General features: G+C 41.4%; 1 long non-coding RNA gene across 1 annotated transcript in view; it reads left to right on the forward strand.

Moving 5' to 3' along the window:
• Positions 1-22762, forward strand: part of LOC137621099 (uncharacterized) — a 46498-nt gene extending 23736 nt beyond the window's left edge. Inside the window, exon 4 of the long non-coding RNA XR_011040117.1 lies at positions 22697-22762. This is a non-coding gene — a long non-coding RNA (uncharacterized lncRNA). The remainder of the gene's footprint in view (positions 1-22696) is intronic.
• The last annotated feature ends 817 nt before the right edge of the window (positions 22763-23579 follow it).

Below are 23579 nucleotides of genomic sequence, written 5' to 3' on the forward strand. Positions count from 1 at the left end.
TGTCTGGTCTGTAGCTTGTGAATCTTGTCTTAATTTGTTAATATGGTACTGGAACTTACGGTCTATTAAATTTCTTATTCCTGATCTAGATGTTGATATCTGGCACTGTCGTTCAGTTAGTTTATGCATACTGCATAAAGTATTTTATAATTCTGACATCCTTTGTATTCAGATCTTCCCGGACAGTACCCTCATATTCGTAATACTAGGTTTGTAGTTAAGTCTAGTAGTTATGCCTTCTCCATCGTGAGACTTGATACTAGACAGTATTCTATGTGTTTATTTCAGCTGTGACAAAGTTGTGGAATGATCTTCCTAATCAGATTGTTGAATCGGTGTAACTTCTTTAGTTTAAACTTGGAGCAGGAATAAATGTTTTTGTGTTGAATAGGCTGACATAAGTTTACTTTTTATAATTTATGAAAGATCTATTTTAATGTTACTGTTCTTAGAATTTTATTTTAATTGTTCATTACTTCTCTTGTAGTTTATTTACATCCTTATTTCCTTTCCTCATAGGGCTATTTTTCCCCTGTGGAGCCCTAGGGCTAATAGCATCCTGCTTTTCCAACCAGGGTTGTAGCTTAGGTAATGGTAATAGTAATAGAAAACGAAGTCTTGAGTCTTATCCTCTGTTTCCGAAAGATTTTCCTCCTGCTTCCCAGTATTGTACGCCTTCAGCACTTAAAATCAGAGAACTAGTTCTCCTTCAGAAGCTTGTGTATCACGCAGGAATAGAATAGAACCGTGAGTGGAAAGAGCGAATGTTCATAGAAAAGATTATAGGTTGTAGAAATCTGTTCTCAGTTCATCAATTGAGAAAGAGGTAAAAAGTTCTCTTCCTCCACCCGCTCATGCACGAATTTCACTGGAACGAGAGACTTCCAATTATGAATTTTCTCATATCTCCCTCACTAGCCTCTGCTTCTACCTCAGAGGTTCATCGTGAACAAAAAGATGTTTTTATGAATAGAACTTACCTGGCAGTTATATATACATAGCTAATTATCTCTATTTCGGCAGAATTTTTCTAAACTAGGCAACCGCCTTGTGGTGGTTGGGTGGTAACACCCGTTAAAGGGTGGTAGGAGGAATCATTCCCGTTTTCTGTTCTTCAGTTCATCTCTGCCGGCCGGATCGACAACACGTTGGTCCGTCATTAAGAGTTTTTCTTCGCTTTCCCTGCTCGGTGTACCAGTCTGCTTTTTTGGTGAAGTACTCTGATTTGGGGTTTTGGCGATCGTCTATTTTGTTTTCTCTTAGCTTTTTTGCTGTTTTTCATTATGAGTGAAAAGAGTCATTACCGTATCTGTGCGAATGAGGAATGTAAGGTGAGACTACCGAAAATGGTGGTAGACCCTCACACCGTTTGTTCTAATTGTAGGGGTTTTGTTTGTGCCCTTGATAATAGGTGCGGGGAATGTAAGGTTTTGGATGAGAAAGATTGGTTAATTATGAAGCGCTATGTGCGTAAGCTAGAGCTCGATAGAGTTAGGAGAGCTTCTAGGTCTAAGTCTAAGTCTGTTAGTGGTAAGGAAGACGAACTTAGCGTAGATTTATCTATTGAACCTATAATTGATTCCTCTTTGGAAGTTGATCCTTCCCTTGAGGTAGTAACTCCTGCACCTCCTACAGGTTCCGTATCTACGGATGACCCTCGGTACGCTAGCCTGGCGGCCGAGTTGAAGGCCATTAAAGAACAACTGGAGGCCTTTAAAGGTAAGGAAAGTGAAAGTGCTTGTGTTAGTGCAGTGGAGGTGGCGACTGACCGAATCTGTCATACCCCTAGGCCTAGACCTCTACCAAGCTCCCAGGACCAAGGGAGAAGGTACGTCGATGACCGAAAGGGGGCGAGAGATACGTACCCTCGGTCAGCCGTCGCCTCAGATAGTCCTGTTGTCGATTCCCAGGCTGCTCTTGACCGTCACGGGAAAGACGTGTCGGATGTGTTGTTTTCTTCTCCGAATTCGTCCAGACGTAAATGGAAGTTTGAAGCTTCAAGACCTACTAAGAGGAGATGGAACCGCGACGAACGGTCTCGTTCTTTCTCTCCCGGTTCTAGCAGTTATGAACCTTGTCCGTCGGAGGATGATTTCGACTCCGTGCCTGTGAAAAGGGCGAAGCCTACTGCCGAAGATCCTCCCCCTTCTACGAGTGTTATTCGTCAGCCCCCCCCCCCCCCCCCCCTTCGGGGCCGCAAGACCCAGCTGATGTTGCTAAATCCTTTATGTCTGTCATGCAGGAACAACTTTTGACTTTAGTGCAAGCCTTTAGCCGCCCTCACGCCCAGTCTGACAGACGTAAAGACGACTCGTTACCGATTAAGAAGTCTGCTTCTAAGAGAGAACGGAGTTCTTTAAAGAAAACTTCTCCCTCTCTACGCCAGGATGAGGAATGTGTGCTTACGCCAGGCGATACTTCTTCGCGATACCAGGGCGATACTTTTTCTCGTTCTCGATACCGGGACGATACCTTATCGAACGATGCTGCTTCTCGTTCTCGATGCCAAGACGATACCGCCTCCCGTTCACGATACCAGCACGATACCTCCTCTCGTTCGCTTCGCCACGACGATACCTCCTCTCGTTCGCTTCGCCACGACGATACCTCCTCTCGTTCGCTTCGCCACGACGATACCTCCTCTCGTTCGCTTCGCCACGACGATACCTCCTCTCGTTCGCTTCGCCACGACGATACCTCCTCTAGTTCTCGACGCCACGACGATACCGCCTCTCGTTCACGACGCCACGACGATACCGCCTCTCATTCTCGCTGTCACGACGATACCGCCTCTCGCTCTCGACATCAGAACGACTCTGCCTCTCGTTCTTGGTCCCAGGGCGATACCACCCTGCCTCTTCGGGACGATACTGCCTCTCGTCCCAAGGATTCTTCTAGCGCGGGACTCCAGGATGCAACCCGTCTTTTGCAGGATGATGCCTTTGGTTTGCCCTTGTCGGGTTCTAAGGATCCTTCTTCTCTTTCGAAGGATATTGCAGCTGTGGATCAGGACCTCGAGGATGTTTCTGATGACGATGATAATCCTGCCGACGCTGCGGGAGATTACAAAGTTCTCTCTCGCTCCCTTCTTGAACTTTTTGGAGAGGAATTCCAACCTGCTGCCCTCAATCTCCTCAGTCCCAATTTAACAGAAAGACGGCCAAGAAACAGTCGGCCTTCATCAAGATGAAGCTGTCTATCTCCGCAAAGAAGGCTCTCACGAAGATTGATGACTGGATGCAGGAGCGGAGACAGACAGTTAAGACTTCCTTCTCGTTTCCACCAGCTCGTCTTGCTTCAAGAGCGGGTATGTGGTATGCAACTGGAGAACCTTTGGGTCTGGGAGTGCCTTCCTCCTCCAAGGGTGACTTCTCTGGTTTAGTGGACTCTGCTAGAAGGCATGCTCTCAACTCAGCCAAGGTCATGTGGTCGATGTCGGAGCTGGATCATCTCGTCAAAGGTATTTTTAGAGCCTTTGAGGTATTTAGTTTCCTAGACTGGTCGCTTGGGACTCTCGCAAGGAAAACTGACCAGATGGAAGGATCTAGGGACCTTACCAGTATTATGTCCTGTATGGATAAGGCCCTCAGAGATGGGGCGAATGAGTTGGCGGCTCTGTTCTCAGCTGGGGTCCTAAAGAAGAGAGCTCTGCTTTGCTCTTTTGCTTCTAGGTCTGTTACCACTGCACAAAAGTCTGAGCTTCTTTACACCCCCCTCTCTCAACATCTTTTTCCCGAGTCCCTGGTTAATGACATTACTCTTTCTCTGGCCCAAAAAGCCACCCAAGACCTTTTATCTCGTTCTGCTCGTAAGCCCTTGGCAGCCCCTCCTTCTTCTTTGAAACGGGAGGAAAGGAGATTCCATCAGCCCTTTCGGGGCAGGTCTACTTCAAGACCAGATTTTAGAGGGAGAAGGCAAGAATCAGGACCAAGGGGTTCTTTCAGACCTCGCTCCAGAAAATGAAGTTCGTCTCCTCCAGCCAGTAGGCGCAAGACTGTCAGGTTTTTGGCAGTCTTGGAAGAGGAGAGGGGCGGACACCTGGTCCCTCTCAGTCATCAAGGAAGGATACAAGATCCCCTTTCTGAAAAAACCTCCTCTCGCAGATGCTCCGCTGGCCTTAGTAGCCCGGTACTCAGATCCGGGGAAACAGAAGGCCCTAGTAGACCTTGTCGACCAAATGCTAGACAAGGGGGCGATAGAACCGGTTCGGGATCTATCCTCCCCAGGCTTTTACAATCGCCTGTTTCTGGTCCCCAAGAACTCGGGCGGATGGAGACCCGTCCTGGATGTCAGCGCTCTCAACGTATTTGTGGAGAATACAAAGTTCTCCATGGAGAAGACTCAGTCGGTGCTGGCTTCAGTACGTCCAGGGGACTGGATGGTGTCCCTCGACTTGCAGGACGCATATTTCCATGTCCCCATCCATCCGACTTCGAGGAAGTACCTGAGATTTGTAATGCAGGGCAAGTGCTTCCAATTCAGAGCTCTTTGCTTCGGTCTCAGCACGGCTCCTCAAGTCTTCACCAGGGTAATGGCGAATGTGTCAGGTTGGCTGCATCAGGAGGGGATAAGGATATCCTATCTGGACGATTGGCTGATTCGTTCACGATCGAGGGAGAAATGTCTGGAGGATTTACGGAAGACTTTTATGATGGCTCAAGATCTAGGCCTGGTCATCAACAGGGAGAAGTCTCAGATCAGACCGAATCAGACTATTCTCTATTTGGGGATAGTTCTGAATTCAGTTCTTTTTCGGGCTTCTCCCTCTCAGGAAAGACAGACCAAGTGTCTCGTAAAAGTCAGAACTTTCCTGGACAAGAAGAGATGCACAGCGAAGGAGTGGATGAGTTTGCTGGGGACTCTATCCTCCCTCGAACAGTTTGTCTCTCTGGGGAGACTCCACCTAAGGCCTCTTCAGCACTTTCTTTCGAAGACGTGGAACAGAAAGATGCAGGAAGACTCCTTTTCCTTCCCCATTCCAATAGAAGTCAAGACTCTTCTGAAGTGGTGGCTGGACCCAACCTTGTTAGGGGAAGGGATCTCCTTACACAAGAAGAACCCAGACCTAGTGTTGTTTTCAGACGCATCAGAGTCAGGCTGGGGGCCAACACTAGGAAGCAAGGAGGTCTCAGGCTATTGGGAAGGAATTCAGCTGGGATGGCACATCAACAACAAGGAGCTGATGGCCATTTTTCTGGGGCTAAAGGCCTTCAAGGACTTGGTGTCTGGGAAGATTGTGGAGGTCAACTCAGACAACACCACAGCTCTTGCTTACATCAGGAAGCAAGGAGGGACTCACTCTCTGTCTCTGTTCGAGACAGCAAGAGAGCTCCTTCTTTGGGCAAAGGAGAACAGGATAAACCTGCTGACGAGGTTTGTTCAGGGACAGAAGAATGTGAGGGCGGACATGCTCAGCAGGAAAGGGCAGGTCCTTCCCACAGAATGGACCCTCAACCAACAGGTCTGTCAGAGTCTCTGGAGGCTGTGGGGGAGACCCCTCATCGATCTTTTCGCCTCCCAACTTATCCAAGAGGATCCCCATCTATTGCTCCCTAGTTCCGGACAGGGAGGCAATAGCAGTAGACGCCTTTTTGATGGATTGGACGGGGATGGACACTTATGCTTTTCCCCCGTTCAAGATCATCAATCTGGTAGTCAGGAAATTCGCCCTCCTCGATTCGGGACGGATGATCCTGATAGCTCCGTTCTGGCCGATGAGGGAATGGTTCACGGAGGTGGTGGACTTGTTGATGGACTTTCCAAGAAGCCTCCCTGCAAGTCCAAATCTGCTCAGACAACCCCACTTCGAGAGATATCATCAAAACCCCCTCGCTCTCAATCTGACTGCCTTCAGACTATCGAGAAGCTCGTCAGATCGAGAGGCTTTTCAGCGCAAGCTGCGAAAGCTATCGCCAGAGCGAGGAGGGTCTCTTCGCAGAGGGTCTACCAGTCCAAGTGGGAGACTTTTAGAACTTGGTGTAGGAAGCACAAGATTTCCTCATCCACTACCTCTGTGAGCCAGATTGCGGATTTCTTGTTGTACCTCAGGCAGGACGCTAAGCTAGCCGTGTCCACTATCAAGGGGTACAAAAGTATGCTCTCTTCCGTCTGTCGGCATAGAGGCTTGGACTTGTCTCGCGATAAGGACTTACATGACCTCTTGAAGTCTTTTGAGACGACCAAGCAGACCCAGTTAAAGCCCCCTTCTTGGAACCTTGATGTGGTTCTTAAATTTCTGTGCACCAAGAGATTTGAGCCCATCTCACAGGCTCCCCTTAGGGAGGTTACCAAGAAGACCCTCTTTCTTTTGGCCTTAGCAACAGCTAAAAGAGTTAGTGAAGTCCATGCAATTGAAAAACAGGTAGGCTTCAATCTGAATGGGGCAGTTTGTGCCTTGAGATTAGACTTTCTCGCTAAGAACGAGAACCCTTCTAAGCCCTGGCCGAGGACCTTTGAGGTTCCTAACTTGACCAACCTAGTGGGTCAAGAGCAAGAGAGGCTGCTCTGTCCAGTACGAGCCCTCAAGACCTACTTGTCTCGCACGAAAAGTGTGAGAGGCTCTTCTAGCTCCCTGTGGTGTTCTGTGAAAGATCCTCAAAAGCCCCTTTCCAAGAACGCTTTGTCCTTTTTCCTGAGGGAAGTGATAAGAGAAGCGCATCTCTTGTGTGAGGAGGAACACTTCGGACGTTTAAAAGTGCAAGCTCACGAAGTGAGGGCCATTGCGACCTCGCTTGCTTACCGCAAGAACATGTCGCTCCGTCAAATTATGGATGCGACATTCTGGAGGAGCAACTCTGTGTTCGCCTCTCATTACCTCAGAGAGGTGAGGGTGGATTATGAGAAATGTTATACCTTGGGACCATACGTAGCTACGGCTTCTGTATTAGGCAAAGGAGTTACTACCTCCCCTCAACCTTAGTTTTGTTTACTTGTGCATAGGTTGGTGTATTTTTTATTGGTTGTCTGAGGACTTCGACTTGTGTACAGTCACCTCAGTCTAGTTAGATAATTTTTATCTACTTTGCAAATGTTAGGTGGTTGGTTTGGTAAGGTTGCGGTTTTTATTTTGGGCAATAGGTAGTCCTGAAGTCTAGTCAGATTGTTGGTCTCACCCCGTTGACAGACTCGATTGAGTGTTTTCAGCACTGCAGGTCACATCCTGGCTGACACTCCTAAGGGAAAGCGACTCAAGAGGCAGGAACCTTTGAAGTCAGCTACCTTAGCAGGTAAGGAATCAAGGTGTTTATTTATCCTACAGCTTTTTTGGTTGTTTCCCCAACGATGTTTACTGTCTATCTCCCTCCTCCAAGTGTGTTAATCAGCTATGTATATATAACTGCCAGGTAAGTTCTATTCATAAAAATGGAGTTTTTATGATAAAACAAAGTTTTGTGAATACTTACCTGGCAGTTATATATACATTCGAAGGCCCACCCACCTCCCCTCAGGAGACAGGTCGGGCATAGATGAACTGAAGAACAGAAAACGGGAATGGTTCCTCCTACCACCCTTTAACGGGTGTTACCACCCAACCACCACAAGGCGGTTGCCTAGTTTAGAAAAATTCTGCCGAAATAGAGATAATTAGCTATGTATATATAACTGCCAGGTAAGTATTCACAAAACTTTGTTTTATCATAAAAACTCCATTTCAAAATAGAATAAAAAATCTAGAACACTTCCTAAACAGGAAGCTACTCGGTCAGTGTTTAGGCATTATGGTGATAAAAGCCTCTCCGAAGTCTTTTGCTGCTGAAGACGCATTTAAGGTGACAAGTGTTGGCCCCCCTGGAGATTGCAGCCTCTGGCCCAGACAGAGCAACCAATTTTATGAAAATAATCAGTTTTATTTGCTGTTTTAATGCCCTTGGTGAAGCCCCTTGCGCTCTATTGGTTGAGAAACGCTTTCTTTATGATGGTTGCTTCCCTGAACCACAAAGTGCCAGTCATGTGTTTGATATTCCTCTCTCTCTCCAAGCCAGAAATACCTTAGTATAGTTGAATAAGCAAATTTCAGGTGCAGAAAACTCCTTTAGTTAGAATAGGTTGCCTTCTTTGGCCTAGAGTTGCAGAATCTAGCTGTTGCCATGTCGGCTTTTCAGGCTTGTTCCTTGTTATACCATTGGTCAGGAACAGTGTCTTTCTATTTAGTCTGAATACTTGTTGGAACCTGATGTCCAAAAACAGTATGAAGACGTTGCCCGTCCTGGAGCAAAAGCTAAAAAATTTGTTTCATCGTTGTGCCCTGTATCTGGGGTTAATTGCATCCTCAAAAAGAGGGACAGTCTCATCCAAGCTTGCCCGACATGCCTGCTAGGGATACGTTAGCCCTAAGGAACACTGATAAATCGCCCAACACTTCCCACTCACGGAAGTGGCTGCACCATTTGAGAAATGGGAGAAGTTTAGCTGGACTTCCTTTTTCAGGAGAGCAACTGCATCACGCTTTTCTGCTCCTCCTCCTGCCATGCCTAGACCATTTCCCTTGAAGTAGACATCCCAGCAATGTCTTCTGATTGAACCTGACTATATTTAACAACATAAGCAACAGATAGATCCCTCGTCTTCCTTTTGAGCCAGAGGTACTCCCTCATCCAGATGGAACAAGAGACTTAGAAGTGCCCGTTAGGGACAGCATTTTCACTGAGTGGGGTGGGGGTTTATGTCTGCTGGGTCATTGGACAAGGTGGCAGCTCTACAGGGCTGAGCTCTGGGTGGTAGAGGTGTTCCGTTCAGGGTATTGCGTCCTGTTCACAGACAAATGCCCTTCTTTGACACAGACTCCAATAATCCCATCATTCTATTCAGTGGGATCTCAGAAAGGCTTTCTCTTAGAAGAAGTGCAAAAGATGATGGAAAATAACATCGAAGAAATATTGGACAGGTCCCCAGGTTTCTTTGGTAACCTCTTCCTAGTGGAAAAAGTGACAGGAATTTGCACCTGTCATAGATCTTTCCCACTTGAACCAGTTCATCCTACAGATCCAGATCAAGTTTGGGACTCCCAGCACAGTTGCCCTGGGACTTCATCAGAAAGACTTCCTGTTGTTCATAGGCCTTAAAAACAAAAGACATACTTCCAGCACGAGGTAGCGACACCAAAATGGCCGCGTACATACCCGTCCAGGTAGTCCCTAAGGCTGAAACAAAAATCGACAAGATTATTAAATTAACGTGTGTCGCTACCTAAAAATCCCAAAACAGACAATTATAATACTCAACTTGGGAGTAGGGATCTCCAAAACGTCTGACATCTTCAAAAACACAAAAAAACACAGAGCTATGATAACAACACGTCTGAACCTTGCTGGTGCTTGGAAGGAATGTGGAAGGGAGTGTGGGGAAGGGTAGGGGTGAGGGGAGGGTAGTCGTAGTAGATGGTAGTAGTCGGATGTAGAACGGCACCTAGTAGTTCCGGGGGATATTGAAGAAAGAGAGGTCTAACTGGTGAGGGACCAATGGTCGTGGTTCTAACGCCTCAGTTACTATACCGACACTCAATTAGAGTGTGCGAGCTGGGTTTATTCCTGGCATTCCATGCATCTTTTTTCTCTGGTATATTTAGCAGTATTTATGCCTTAGAAATGGTGCTATCCTGTGAGGGCAGTCAGCCTTAGTATAAAGAGGATCACAGCTTGCCCTCCAAGTATCTCTACCTTATTTGATGTTACTGGATAAAAGAAAAAGAGTAACCAAGAACACGATCTATTTGTGGTTATGAGACAATTATGAAAGCTTATAGATTTCTGGGAGAAGCCCCTCCCAAAGCACTTGATATCCATTGTGTGGCTGCAACCCTAGAACTCCGTAAAGACGACTCTGTAGTACAGGTACTTATAGCTGGTGTCTGGAGGAGGCAGACCACCTTCACTGCTTAATATTTGATTGTTCCTACAGATCCCTAGATAACGTCTATAGGTTTTGTTATGACTACCCAACAACAGTTGGTGTAAAATTCATGCCCCTGCAAGACAGCTAGCATTGTGTCACATCATCAGTTACTACTTTAAGGTTTTGTGCTAGAATTGAATGACTGGGCTTCCTCTCTTCTGGCTTTCCATCCCTTGGGAGTATTAACACTAATGGTCACTCATGCTGCCAAGCACACCTCTAGGGGTTATGATTGAAATATATATTAATTTATATGTTTGAATTTTCCTACACGAAATATAGGTAGTAGGTTGACCAGGGCACCAGCCACCTGTTGAGATACTACTGCTAGAGAGTTATTGGGTCCTTTGATTGGCTAGACAGTACTACATTGGACCCCTCTCTCTGGTTACGGCTTATTTTTCCTTTGCCTACACATACACAGAATGGTCTGGCCTATTCTTTACACATTTCCCATGTCCTCATACACTTGACAACACAGATTACCGAACAATTCTTCTTCACCTTAGAAATTAACTCCTGCACTTGAATTATTCAGTGGCTACTTTTCTCTTAATAAGGGTAGAAGAGAGACTAGCTATGGTAAGCAACTCTTCTTGGAGAAGGATATCAAACCATTTTTATCTAGTCTTGAGTAGTGCCATAGCCTCTGTACTATGGTCTTCCACTGTCTTGGGTTAGAGTTCTCCTGCTTGAGGGCACACTCGGGTCCACTATTCTTATTTTTTTTCTTCCTCTTGTTTTTTTTTTAAATGTTGTGTTGGTTGTTTTATCAAGAGGTCTTTTTCCTTATCTGTTTTTGTCTTTTGAAAACCATCCTTACTATCTTCCCTTCAGTTGAAGTGGCTATCCTGGAGGGTATTTAGCCTTGCATGGTGTATCGATTCTGCCATGTTGACCAGTTTTTCCCTATTTTTATTTGTAGTCTATGGTTTTTATCAATCACTTTATTTATGTTTCTAGCGCTGTCTTGAGACATTGAGGGAAATCCGGTACCAGCACGTCCTAGACTTAGTCAGTCATCTACTGTATTGAAATATAGTTGCGTCTAGACAGTATATTCTTTTATGCTAAGAAACTTTGGTTTCTAATGAGGCACTCAGCTGAGCTCCTTATAAGTGGTTTTAAGAAGCCAATAATTTTGAATGGGATGCCATTCCTAGGGCCAGGGGAATGGCTGTGTATATTAGGACTGAGTACCATGCTTCTCATAAGTCCTGCTCTGAATGTGGATGTCATAAGATTCAGGTAATAAAGTATGTGCCAGGCATAACAACTATTTGTGCTCAATCTACCAGAACCAGACATGGATTATTCTATCGTTGACTGTCTTCTTACTATTATGCCTAAGAAAAAAGATGATGATAGAAATGCCTCTCTTATTCTTGTTGGTGATTTCAATGTTCATCATAGGGAGTGGTTAAATTTTGTTTCTCATACTTGTCACCATGTCTTGAGAGCTTTGGACTTTGTATCAGAATCAGGCTGTGAGCAAATCATAAGTGAAGCTACTCACATGGCTGGTAACTGCTTGTATCAGAATCAGGCTGTGAGCAAATCATAAGTGAAGCTACTCACATGGCTGGTAACTGCTTGGATCTCATATACACCGACTCCCCTGCTGCCTTAATTTCATTAATGGTGAAGACTGAGCAGCCTGTCTCTAATGTTACTCGTGTAACATTTATATAAAATCTCAAGCAGACTGGAATGGCATTTTGAGTGATCTTGTTCGCTTGAATTGGTCCCAATTCTATAAGTGTCGATCCTGTTGTTCCTTTGAATGAGAATTTAGTCAATATAATTGTCAGGCGTATCCCTTCTTGAGTGTTAAAGTACCAAGTGAAAGACAAACCATGGTTCAGTGATGATTGTAGACATGCTTATTTGGAGAAGCAGGAGGCCTATCATCTTTGGAAGGGTAACTGATCAGAGTTGACTTAGAATAACTATTCTCAGCTTAGATTTTTTGCTCTTGAGAGTTTATACTTAAATTCCTCCTTTTAGCTGAGGTTTGTTAGTAAGCAGTGTAATGAGGAACTTGATCTTCCTCATTCCTGTTTTCCTGAGGTTAAACTAACTAGTTTAGCTTTTCATTCTCGTGAAATTGATGCACTCTTGATAGATCTTGATGCTTATGGAGGTGTAAATCCAAATGGCATTTTTCCTTTTTTTATAAAGACTGCAGATTTCTTAGCTCCAAAGTTGTTATTTCATTCAGTTCTGCAAGAAGATTTTTAGCACTTTTTAGAGAACTGGTAATGTTACTCCACTATGTAAATGTGTTTGTGGTAGCTCAAGCCCAACTGATTACCACCCAATTTCCATAACTCCTATATTATCTAAGGTTTTTGAACATCTTTTGTCAAAACGTCTAAATACAGTAGGGTCCCGAATTATGCGAGAATTTGGTCGATGAAAGGCCTCGTGTAATTGGAAATTCGTATATTTCGAAACACATCATGGCGGCAAACAGCAACCTACCCGTCAATTTTTTTTTCACTCCATTTCTAGCTTTCTAGCTATATATATATACTGTATATACACTGTGTGTGTGTATGTATGTATGTATGTATATATATATATATATATATATATATATATAAAACATATATATATATATATATATATATATATATATATATATATATATATATATATATATATATATATATATATATATATATATATATATATATATATATATATATATATATATATATATATATATATATATATATATATATATATATACTGTAGCTTTTATCTTAACAATACTGTAAGAAATCCTTCTTATAGATTTTTTTTATAAAATACTGTACAAAATTTCTTTTATGGATAAATAAAACAATAAAAAGTTGTTAAAGTTTTGATAATTTTCTATGACTGTAGTATTTACTACTGTACTATGCATAGCTTACTGTTTTCAGTATTTTCCGAATGATGTAGAATTATTTCCTATAGATACAAAAAACAAAAAAGGGTTTTCAAGGTTTGATACAGTACGTATCTAGCAATAGTTAAAAATTACAGTATAGTACTGTATATCCATGATGACACTCCCACACGTAAACACGGCCAGTAGGCGCAAGTGTACACTAGGCTGCTGTACGATAATCACGCTTTTTTTTGCCCTGAGCGGTCATTTCACTAATGATAATTTTTCAAAGTTAATATAATTTCTTTATGCTTATAATTCGTAATTGTAGGTAAAAGTAGGGATATTAATTAAATGGTTGAGTAAAAAAAAAAACAAATAATACTACTATTATTTAATTTCAAATGGCTACATGATACTGAATATTCTAATGGGTTCTTTTTATCTTCAATCGTAAATCTTACGCCTGGATAAGCAACAAAAGGAAAGGGATAGGTCTCTCTCTCTCTCTCTCTCTCTCTCTCTCTCTCTCTCTCTCTCTCTCTCTCTCTCTCTCTCTCTCTCTCTCTCTCTCTCTCTCTTCATATCGTTTCCTGTATAGTTTTCAAATATGTTCGTCATACATTTGTACATTATTTATCCACTTTATCTCTCTCTCTCTCTCTCTCTCTCTCTCTCTCTCTCTCTCTCTCTCTCTCTCTCTCTCTCTCTCTCTCTCTCTCTCGGCGTTTCCTTTCCCTTTATAGTTTTGTGAAATCTCGTTGTCCAGTCATTCGGTAATGAGAAGTCATTTTCGCTTTCGACATCGAAAGAAAACTTTGTTTCTTCAATATACTCATCACTGGAGGATTCAGAACTAGTGCTCTCATTATCAAACAGGTTATCATTATCAAATTCCACAACAAGAATATCATTTATTTCATCTAAAGAAATAACCTTCCTCTTTAGACCTTTCATTACAAAAGGAACAACAAATAACCACTTATGCATGAACGCCCGAGCGCACTGATAGGAAACCAGTTCAAACCAGAGTTTTGTAACATCAAGCTACCTTCAGAAAAATAGTTGCCAGACATCATATAAGTTTCTATTCACAGTCCCCATATGCTGAGAGTGTTGCCAAGTGGTGATCCTATACTTACTATACGAGTAAAGTAACATCACGAGACTGACGGCTTGTAAAAGGCAATTAAAGTCATGAACGGAATATACAGTTGAAGGCGGTACCGAGTAGATCGTGGTGAACGGTTTATCACGTGGGTGACGCTTAACAGGTTAAAAAAACATTTTATTTAGTTCGGTATTTTCTCTATCCATCCTCTCCCAGAAAACCTTCAAATGTGAATTATCGGAATGTGTGCAGATCTTGGCAGTGCGATAACTAGTTAGCGACTGAGAATAAAAAAAATAAAAAGCCAGATTGACGATGCTGATGAAGAGGATATCGAATACCGATTTTTCCCTAATTGATTTTTTCTACGTTCTGTCTAATCCAATGTACAGTACATTCTTATGTAAAGGGCGAACCCCAACATTTCTTGATGCTGCTACACTTTAATTATAGATATTTTACCACCTATTTATAATCTTTATTTATAATAACATCTTTAGTAAAAGCTCTTCAATATCACTTTCAGGAGTAAATGCGTTTATGATCGACGATGAAACGTAAAAAAAAAAGTTTTCCTTTTAAGAAGGCGTTTTTTTAGGAAAAAATAAAAACAACACGAAACAAAATTGCTCATATTTCATATATTTTGATTTTCTAAGGATAAATAAAACAACATTATTATTACATAGTACCTGGTAAGATATCTTTTGCCGCAAAAGTTAACCTATAGACAGATGTTAAAATTGGTTAGCGAGTTCGTTATGATCGGCGATGGAACGTACTAAACAAAGTAATGGGTTTGGTTGTGGTGACATGTTTGGCAGTAGCATGATATAAAATAGTCTTTATTTTGATGGTTTTTAATTTAAAGTTTAATGAATAAGGATTTTTCACCATAATCACAACGTAAGTATAAAAATTAATTAGTACAAATATGGAATATTATACATATAGGTGTTGGACAGTTAGGCTAGGCCTAGTGACAAGTTCACACAACAGATGGGCAAACCTTAACATTTTTCATCCAAAACTAGTCTTAAAATGTTTGAACTGAAATCTTTCTCTCACATTCTCCCCCTCCCCTACTCAGACATCGGGGAGCCATCACCCCCCCCCCAATACAATTAAGAAAACAATAGATTTCCTACGCTTCGCGGTGCTTGACTCTCGGATTTAGAATGCTCCTCGCAAATACAGGAAAATTAATTTTTAAAAACTATCGATCGCGTAATTGAGGAATCGCGTAATTAGAACACGTGTAATTCGGGACCCTACTGTAGGTTTGCTGAAGGTAATCAACTGTTCCCTAGTTTACAATATGGCTTTCATAAAGGCCTTGGAGCATGTGATGCCCCTCTTACAATCTCCAATGCTGTACAGACATCCCTTGATTGTGGTCAGGAAGTTTGTATGATGGGCCTTGTTTAAGGGCTGCCTTTGACCATGTTAATCATTAGGCCCTTGTTTTCAAACTCAAACAGTTGGGAGTGGCTGGGTCTTTTCTTAGCATCATTATTGAATTTTTAAGCAATAGATTGCAAAGAGTTGTTGATGGGCACCATACTGAGTATAGGAATGTGATATCTGGTGATCCTGAAGGTAGTGTTCTTGGCCCATTACTTTTCACACTATATACATATGACATGAGGTTTGGCCCAGAAAACAAGCTTGTTTCATATGCAAATGATGCTACTCTCTTTGCATCAATTCCATCCTCTGAATATAGATCTGGCATTACTGAATCTGTTGATGGAGATATCTAGCTAAAATTAGTGCATGGTGCAAATTATAAGGCATGAACTTGAATCCTAACAGAAATCAAGGTATGATTGTAAGTCAAGAAGAGTTGCTTTTCAACATCTGGATCTCTGCATTGATAATATTTCTCTAAATTAGTATGACTTTAAATTTTAGTTGTGATTCTTGATAGCAAGTTTATTTTTGAGAAACACATTAGGTCTGTCTCTTCTTCAATTGCACAAAAAATTGTCTAATTGAGAAAGTCTTATAAGATTTAGTTTTGATTCTTGATAGCAAGTTTATTTTTGAGAAACACATTAGGTCTGTCTCTTCTTCAATTGCGCAAAAAATTGTCTAATTGAGAAAGTCTTATAAGATTTTTGGTGATTAATCTATTCTGAAGAAGTGTTTTAATTCTTTCATTCTACCTTGTTTTGAGTATTTTTCTCCTGTCTGGTCTTCAGCTGTTGATTCTCGTCTTAATTTTTTGGATAGGAATTAACGGTCTATTAAATTTCTTATTCCTGATCTAGAATTTAATCTCTGGCACCATTGTTCAATTAGTTCATTATGCTTGTTGCATAAGATTTTTCAAAATTCTGACCATCCTTTACATTCACATCTTCCTGGACAGTACCATCCTGTTCGTTATACTAGGTATGCAGTTAATTCTAATAATTAGACCTTTTCCACCATGAGGCTCAATACTACACAGTATTCTAGAATTTTTATTCCAGCTGTGACCAAGTTCTAGAATGATCTTCCTAATTGGGTAGTTGAATCGGTAGAACTTAAAAAACCAAACTTGCAGCAAATAATGTTATAATGTTGAACAGGTTGAAATAAGTCTATATAGTTTATATAGGAAAGATCTGTTTTAATGTTACTGTTCTTAAAATATCTTATTTCAATTGTCCATTACTTCTCATAGTTTATTTCCTTTCCTCTCTGGGCTGTTTTTCCTTGTTAGAGCCTTGGGCTTATAGCCTCCTGCTTTTCCAACTAAGGTTGTAACTTAGATAGTAATAATAATGATAATAATAATAATAATAATAATGATCATCATATTTTGTCGGGCTCAGACTGATGATCTTTTTCTTCTTTTTTCGGGCTCTGACTGTCACTTGCCTTAATGTTACATGAGGCTTAATTGTCCTGGCCCTTTCCTCTTATCAGAGCTGAGGCATGACCTATTGTGTCAAGTGTCAGACATAAGCCCTGTTTTGACACTTACTTACTTAGTTCCATTTAAGGAAGAATCCCCAGTAAGTGATGAGGGTTTGTATTCGCATAAGATCCTACATTTTGTATTCTTCCAAGGTATAGAGTACAGCCCTGAGTCATTTACACATATTACCCACTCCAACCACCCCCCTAAGTCACGACCTAAAGAATTTTTATTTGCAGAATGCAAAGTGAATAAGCTCCTCTTAGCAAAAGTGGATCTTCATTAGTTATAAGGTGGATGTTGGTCAGTTAGTACAGTGTCGAGGAATGTTCCCTACATGTAAGACGAGCCAAATGTACCTCTCTGTCTTGGAGCTGTAGGGTTGGAAATACGTACAGTCATACTTCTCTTCACGAAAGAATCTTCTTAGGAAATTTTCAAGCTGCGAAAAGATGCGAATGTTTTGATGACTCACTTTGCAAAAAATGTTTAATTTTAAGAAAGATATTTGCCAGCCAGGCTGAGAATAAAATAGCCACTCAATGAAAAGAGGGGAAGAAAATGGGTTCAGACAGAAAATGTAGCTGTAGTCTATAACAGGGGTAATATGATAGTACAGTACATACGGTACTGTGTATTTTGTTTTATGTACAGTATTGTACAGTATGTATTGTATTATTTTCCATTTATTATTACAGTATGTTGCTATAACAACTTAATTTACAGGTATTAACTGTTAGTTTAGGTATAATGAATGGTTCAAATGTATTTGGCTGTACAGTATTTCATTGTGGTTATACTGTAGCTTTATTATAAGATTTAATGTTGTCTTTTGTAGGGTTTGGAATGAATTAGGCAATTTGCATTTGAAATGTGACTGACAACACGAAAAAATCACTTTACAAAAGCCACTCCAGAACGAATTAATTTCGTGTTGTGAGGCATTACTGTACCTTGGAGTTTTTAGGCTCCAAATAATTTGTATGAAGTTCTTCCTCCTCCAGTGGAGCTGGTTATGCTAGTCTCCTGCAGAGCATGTCTGCTTCTAATAATCTTTCTTCATGACAGGTCTTGCCAGATAGCTGGTGGTGTGCGATTTGTATTGTCCTTACGGTGTATTAGGGTCTTGATAATATAGTGTCCTAGAATCCTCAGGAATTTTATTGTCTCCTTCTGAAAACAATTAGAATGATGTTCAGGTTATAGTAAGATAACTTTGGTTAACGTATATGAATTTTTTTTTATATTGGGTAGTAACAAAAGAATTAGAATATATATCCTGATCTCCGATTTCAGACATTAGTCCTATACTATAATAAATTCTAAGTAGAGCTTACTTAAATATGTCTATTAGAGGATACTGTACTAGGATTTTATCACAATCTTGTGCTTTTGTGGGGTGTGAAGGTTATTTTTTCTTCCTTAAAAATTGTTATAGCTAATGAAACATCTGCTTTCGTGAGATAAAGGTAGTTCGTAATCCACATTATTAAGAGCTGGTAATTGTATAAATATATTAAGTATAGGATGCATATTTCATTGCAGAATTTCCTCGTCTTTGGATATATAAAGATGTTCATAGTATTATATTACAAGTTTTGCCTTGTTTAAGTAGCTTCAGTTAGTCGTTTGTTGTTTGGGAGGAAAGGTGAAGAGAATTTGAGAGGGAAGTCATTCATCCATTACAACAAAACCCATTTCCAGGGACAGAATTGTCTGCAGCTTTTATGAAGGTATATTTTTGAAATATCAACTTCAAAGTTTGTTGCTAATGAAATATTAAATGCCTATTTATGGAAGAATTTGAATGAGAAAAGAGACTTCAAACTCGTAATTTTGTATGTGATCACAAATTTGAAAAGATTCTACTGTTAACCAGACGAAACATTCAACAGCATTTAAAGATATACTTTAATGTTAAAAAAGTGAAGAAAAAATTCAAGGGCAAGAGAAATGAAATTAGCCAAAGAGAGGAATAGTTATAATTGTATATGTAGTAGATGGGACAAGGCATCAGCCTGCTGTTGAGATACTTCCACTCCACTGTGGAGTTATTGTGTTCTTTGACTGGCCAGATAGTAGTAATACTGTGGATCCTTCTCTGGTTATGGCTCATCTCTACTTTGCCTGCATGGTACACATTCTTCTTTTTCCTTATACACCTTACAAGATGTAAGTTGACCTCGCTATCAGTGGCTACTTTACTCTGTAAGGGTAGAAGTCATTGTTCTCTAGTCTTGGTTAGTGCCGTAGCCTCTGTACCAAAGTCTTCCACTGTTTTAGATTGAGTCCTCTTGCTTGAGGTACTTGGGCGCATTATTCTATTTGTTTCCTTAGTTCCTTTACTCACTGGGCTGTTTCCCCCTGTCGGAGCCCTTGGCCATATAGAATTCTACTCTTGCTACTAGGGTTGTAGCTTAGCTAGTAATGTTAAATAATAGGAGTTTAATCACATAGCCTTAATATGATAGAAACAAGTATATTTTCTATCCTAGATTTCGTCAATGTCGTCTTCTGTATTGCAATATTCGTGGTCTTCATGCAAATATCCGAGACCTTACAGTTGCGTCCAGACAGTATGATATTCTTTTGTGCTCAGAAACTTTGGTTTCTAATATGAGGCACTCATCTGAGCTCCTTATAACTGGTTTTAAGAAGCCAATGATGCTGAAACGTGATTCCATTCCTAGGGCCAGGGGAATGGCGGTGTATATTAGGACCGAGTACCCTGCTTCTCATAAGTCCTGCTATCAATGTGGATGTCATGAGATTCAGGTAATAAAAGTTTGTGGCAGGCATAACAACTTTTATTTGTGTTCAATCTACCGGAATCCAGACATGGATGATTCTATCTTTGATTGTCTTCTTACCATTATGGCTAAGATACAAAAAGATGATAGAAAGGCTTCGTTTGTCTTTGTTGGTGATTTTAATGCTCACCATAGGGAGTGGTTGAGTTCTCTCTCTCCTACCGATCGCCATGGCTTAAGAGCTTTAGACTTTGCCTCAGAATCAGGCTGTGAGCAAATCATAAATGAAGCTACTCACAGGTCTGGTAATTGCTTGGACCTCGTATACACCGACTCCCCTGGCGTTATAACTAGTAAGGTTGGTTCTCCAGTCGGGACTTCTGATCATGCCTTGATTTCATTATTAGTGAAGACTGAGCAGCCTGTCCCTGATATATCATATTCTTGTAAAATTTATATGAAATCCCAAGCAGACTGGAATGGGATTTTGCATGATCTTTTGTGCTTGAATTGGTCACAATTATATAATAGTGTAGATCCTGTTGTCCCTTTGAATGAGAATATAGTCAACATAATTGATAGGCGTATCCCTTCTCGTGTGCTAAGGTACCGAATGAAGGACAAACCGTGGTTCAATGATGATTGTAGACGTGCTTATTTGGAGAAGCAGGAGGCCTATCACCTTTGGAAGGGTAACAGATCAGATTTGACCTGGAACAACTATACTCAGCTTCGAGCTTTTGCTCAGAGAGTTTATGCCTCAACTGAAAAGGAGTACAATTTAATCATAAAAGAAACCCTCTCTGGTACAACTCAGGAACATAAATGGTGGTCTACCCTTAAATCTGCACTCTTTGGTGTAGATGCAACAGTTCCTCCTTTACTTAAATCAGATGGCTCAGTCACTCACTGTCCAAAGGAAAAGGCAACCCTTTTGGCTGATGTTTTTGACAGTAAACAGAGTAATGAAAAACTTGAACTTCCTCATTCCTGTTTTCCTGAGGCTAAACTAACCAGTTTAGCTTTTCGATCTCGTGAAATTAAAGCTCTGTTGATGGACCTTGATGCTTATGGAGGTGTAGACCCTAATGGTATTTTTCCTTTGTTTTTTATAAAGACAGCAGATTTCTTAGCTCCAAAGTTATCTGTTATTTTACGCAAGTTAGCAAGAAGAGGAGCTTTTAGCACTTGTTGGAGAATTGGTAATGTTACTCCTCTATGTAAATGTGTTTGTGGTAGCTCAAGTCCCACTGATTACCGCCCAATTTCCATAACTCCCATATTATCTAAAGTTTTTGAACGTCTTCTGGCAAAACGTCTTAATAGGTTTGCTGAAGGTAATCATCTATTCCCTAGTTTGCAATTTGGTTTTTGGAAAGGCCTTGGAGCATGTGATGCCCTTCTTACAATCTCCAATGCAGTACAGAAATCCCTTGATTGTGGTCGGGAAGTTCGTATGATTGGCCTTGATTTTAGTGCTGCCTTTGACCGTGTTAATCATGAGGCCCTTGTTTTCAAACTGAAACAGTTGGGAGTGGGTGGGTCGTTTCTTAGCATTATTATTGATTTTTTAAGTAGTAGATCTCAAAGAGTTGTTGTTGATGGGCACCATAGTGAGTATAGGAATGTGATATCCGGTGTTCCACAGGGTAGTGTTCTTGGCCCATTACTTTTCATACTATATACACATGACATGTGGTTTGGCCTAGAAAATAAGCTTGTTGCATATGCAGATGATGCTACTCTCTTTGCATCAATTCCATCCCCTGAATGTAGATCTGGGGTTGGTGAATCCCTTAATAGAGATTTAGCTAAAATTAGTGCATGGTGCAAATTAAGGGGTATGAAGTTGAATCCTAACAAAACTCAAAGTATGATTGTAAGTAGGTCCAGGACGGTGGCTCCTCAACATCCGGATCTCAGTTTTGATAATGTTTCTTTAAATTTGTATGACTCTTTCAAAATTTTAGGCGTGATTCTTGACAGCAAATTTACTTTTGAGAAACATATAAGGTCTGTGTCTTCTTCAATTGCACAAAAAATTGGCTTATTGAGAAAGTCTTTTAAGATATTCGGTGATCAATCTATTCTGAAGAAGTGTTTTAATTCTTTTATTCTACCTTGTTTTGAGTATTGTTCTCCTGTCTGGTCTTCAGCTGCTGATTCTCATCTTAATTTGTTGGACAGAAACTTACGGTCTATTAAATTTCTTATTCCTGATCTAGATATTAATCTCTGGCACCGTCGATCAATTAGTTCATTATGCATGTTGCATAAGATTTTTCATAACTGACCATCCTTTACATTCAGATCTCCCTGGACAATTCTATCCTGTTCGTAATACTAGGCAGGCAGTTAATTCTAATAGCCAGGCCTTCTCCATCATAAGACTCAATACTACGCAGTACTCTAGAAGTTTTATTCCAGCTGTTACCAAGTTGTGGAATGATATGCTTAGGATTAATTTCTATTTGAAGGGCTTTTCGTTCCTTAGAGGTCAATGGAAAATTTTAGTTCGGTATATAGGACCGTATAATATGTAATTTATTGTGATGGGGCTTATTTAACACTTGAATTTGGCAGTATAAGCCCCCATTTGGGGGACTAGAACTAAGAAACACCCCAGTTTGGGAAGCAGTATGCTGTTTTCATCACAACGAAAGGAAAATTAGGTTTTGCTAGTATAGTTTACTACAAGGCTGCCAGTGTTATTTTTGTAGAATTTAAAGAGCTTGGTTTATGAACATAAAGCATTGAATTAACTGACCAAAAAAACTCTGCCATGGTTATTGAAATTTTTATGTAAAATTTGGTTTGGGTCTGTTTAGCATTTAATTTGGTTACTGTATTATGATGGTCAGTGATAATCCTCAAGTTGGAAATGAACCTCATTGAATTTTTTTATACCACTTTGTTTTCAAGTATTTTATTATTTTGTATTTAATCTTTTTAATGGGGCCAGTAAGTCTTAGTTACTCTAAAATTTTTTAAATCATTATTTATCTAAAAAACTTAACGTGGGCTGTATTAAAAAAAAGTCCTTGGAGATATATTTTCAATGTTTATTGTAAATTGTTCATTGTAAATAAATTTTAATTACAAAATTACATGGACCTTGCATGTCACAACTGCTACTAAATTACAGTCAATCTTTCCAGCAACCACCAAGTCTTCTCAACATGCTTTGCAGTCTCCAGACATATTTGAGCAACAAGCAACTTCGCATATTTGAGCAACAAGCAACTTCGCTAAGAAATATCTCTCCAACAACGAGTTAAATGACAGCAGGAAGCACTGTAAAGGAACATGCAGGAGGAGCCCATCAGTCTGTCGAGGAGGGGCCTGCAGGAGGAGCACGGGAGCCTCGGCGAGGAGGGGCCTGCAGGAGGAGCCACGGCAGTCTTGTCGAGGAGGGGCCTGCAGGAGGAGCCACGGCAGTCTTGTCGAGGAGGAGCCTGCAGGAGGAGCCACGGCAGTCTTGTCGAGGAGGGGCCTGCAGGAGGAGCCTCGGCAGTCTTGTCGAGGAGGGGCCTGCAGGAGGAGCCTCGGCAATCTTGTCGAGGAGGGGCCTGCAGGAGGAGCCTCGGCAGTCTTGTCGAGGAGGGGCCTGCAGGAGGAGCCACGGCAGTCTTGTCGAGGAGGGGCCTGCAGGAGGAGCCACGGCAGTCTTGTCGAGGAGGGGCCTGCAGGAGGAGCCACGGCAGTCTTGTCGAGGAGGGGCCTGCAGGAGGAGCCACGGCAGTCTTGTCGAAGAGGGGCCTGCAGGAGGAGCCACGGCAGTCTTGTCGAGGAGGGGCCTGCAGGAGGAGCCACGGCAGTCTGTCGAGGAGGGGCCTGCAGGAGGAGCCACGGCAGTCTTGTCGAGGAGGGACCTGCAGGATGAGCCACGGCAGTCTTGTCGAGGAGGGGCCTGCAGGAGGAGCCTCGGCAGTCTTGTCGAGGAGGGACCTGCAGGATGAGCCACGGCAGTCTTGTCGAGGAGGGGCCTGCAGGAGGAGCCTCGGCAGTCTTGTCGAGGAGGGGCCTGCAGGAGGAGCCACG

This window comes from Palaemon carinicauda, chromosome 27, assembly GCF_036898095.1.
Source record: "Palaemon carinicauda isolate YSFRI2023 chromosome 27, ASM3689809v2, whole genome shotgun sequence".
Classification (NCBI taxonomy): Eukaryota; Metazoa; Arthropoda; class Malacostraca; order Decapoda; family Palaemonidae; genus Palaemon; species Palaemon carinicauda.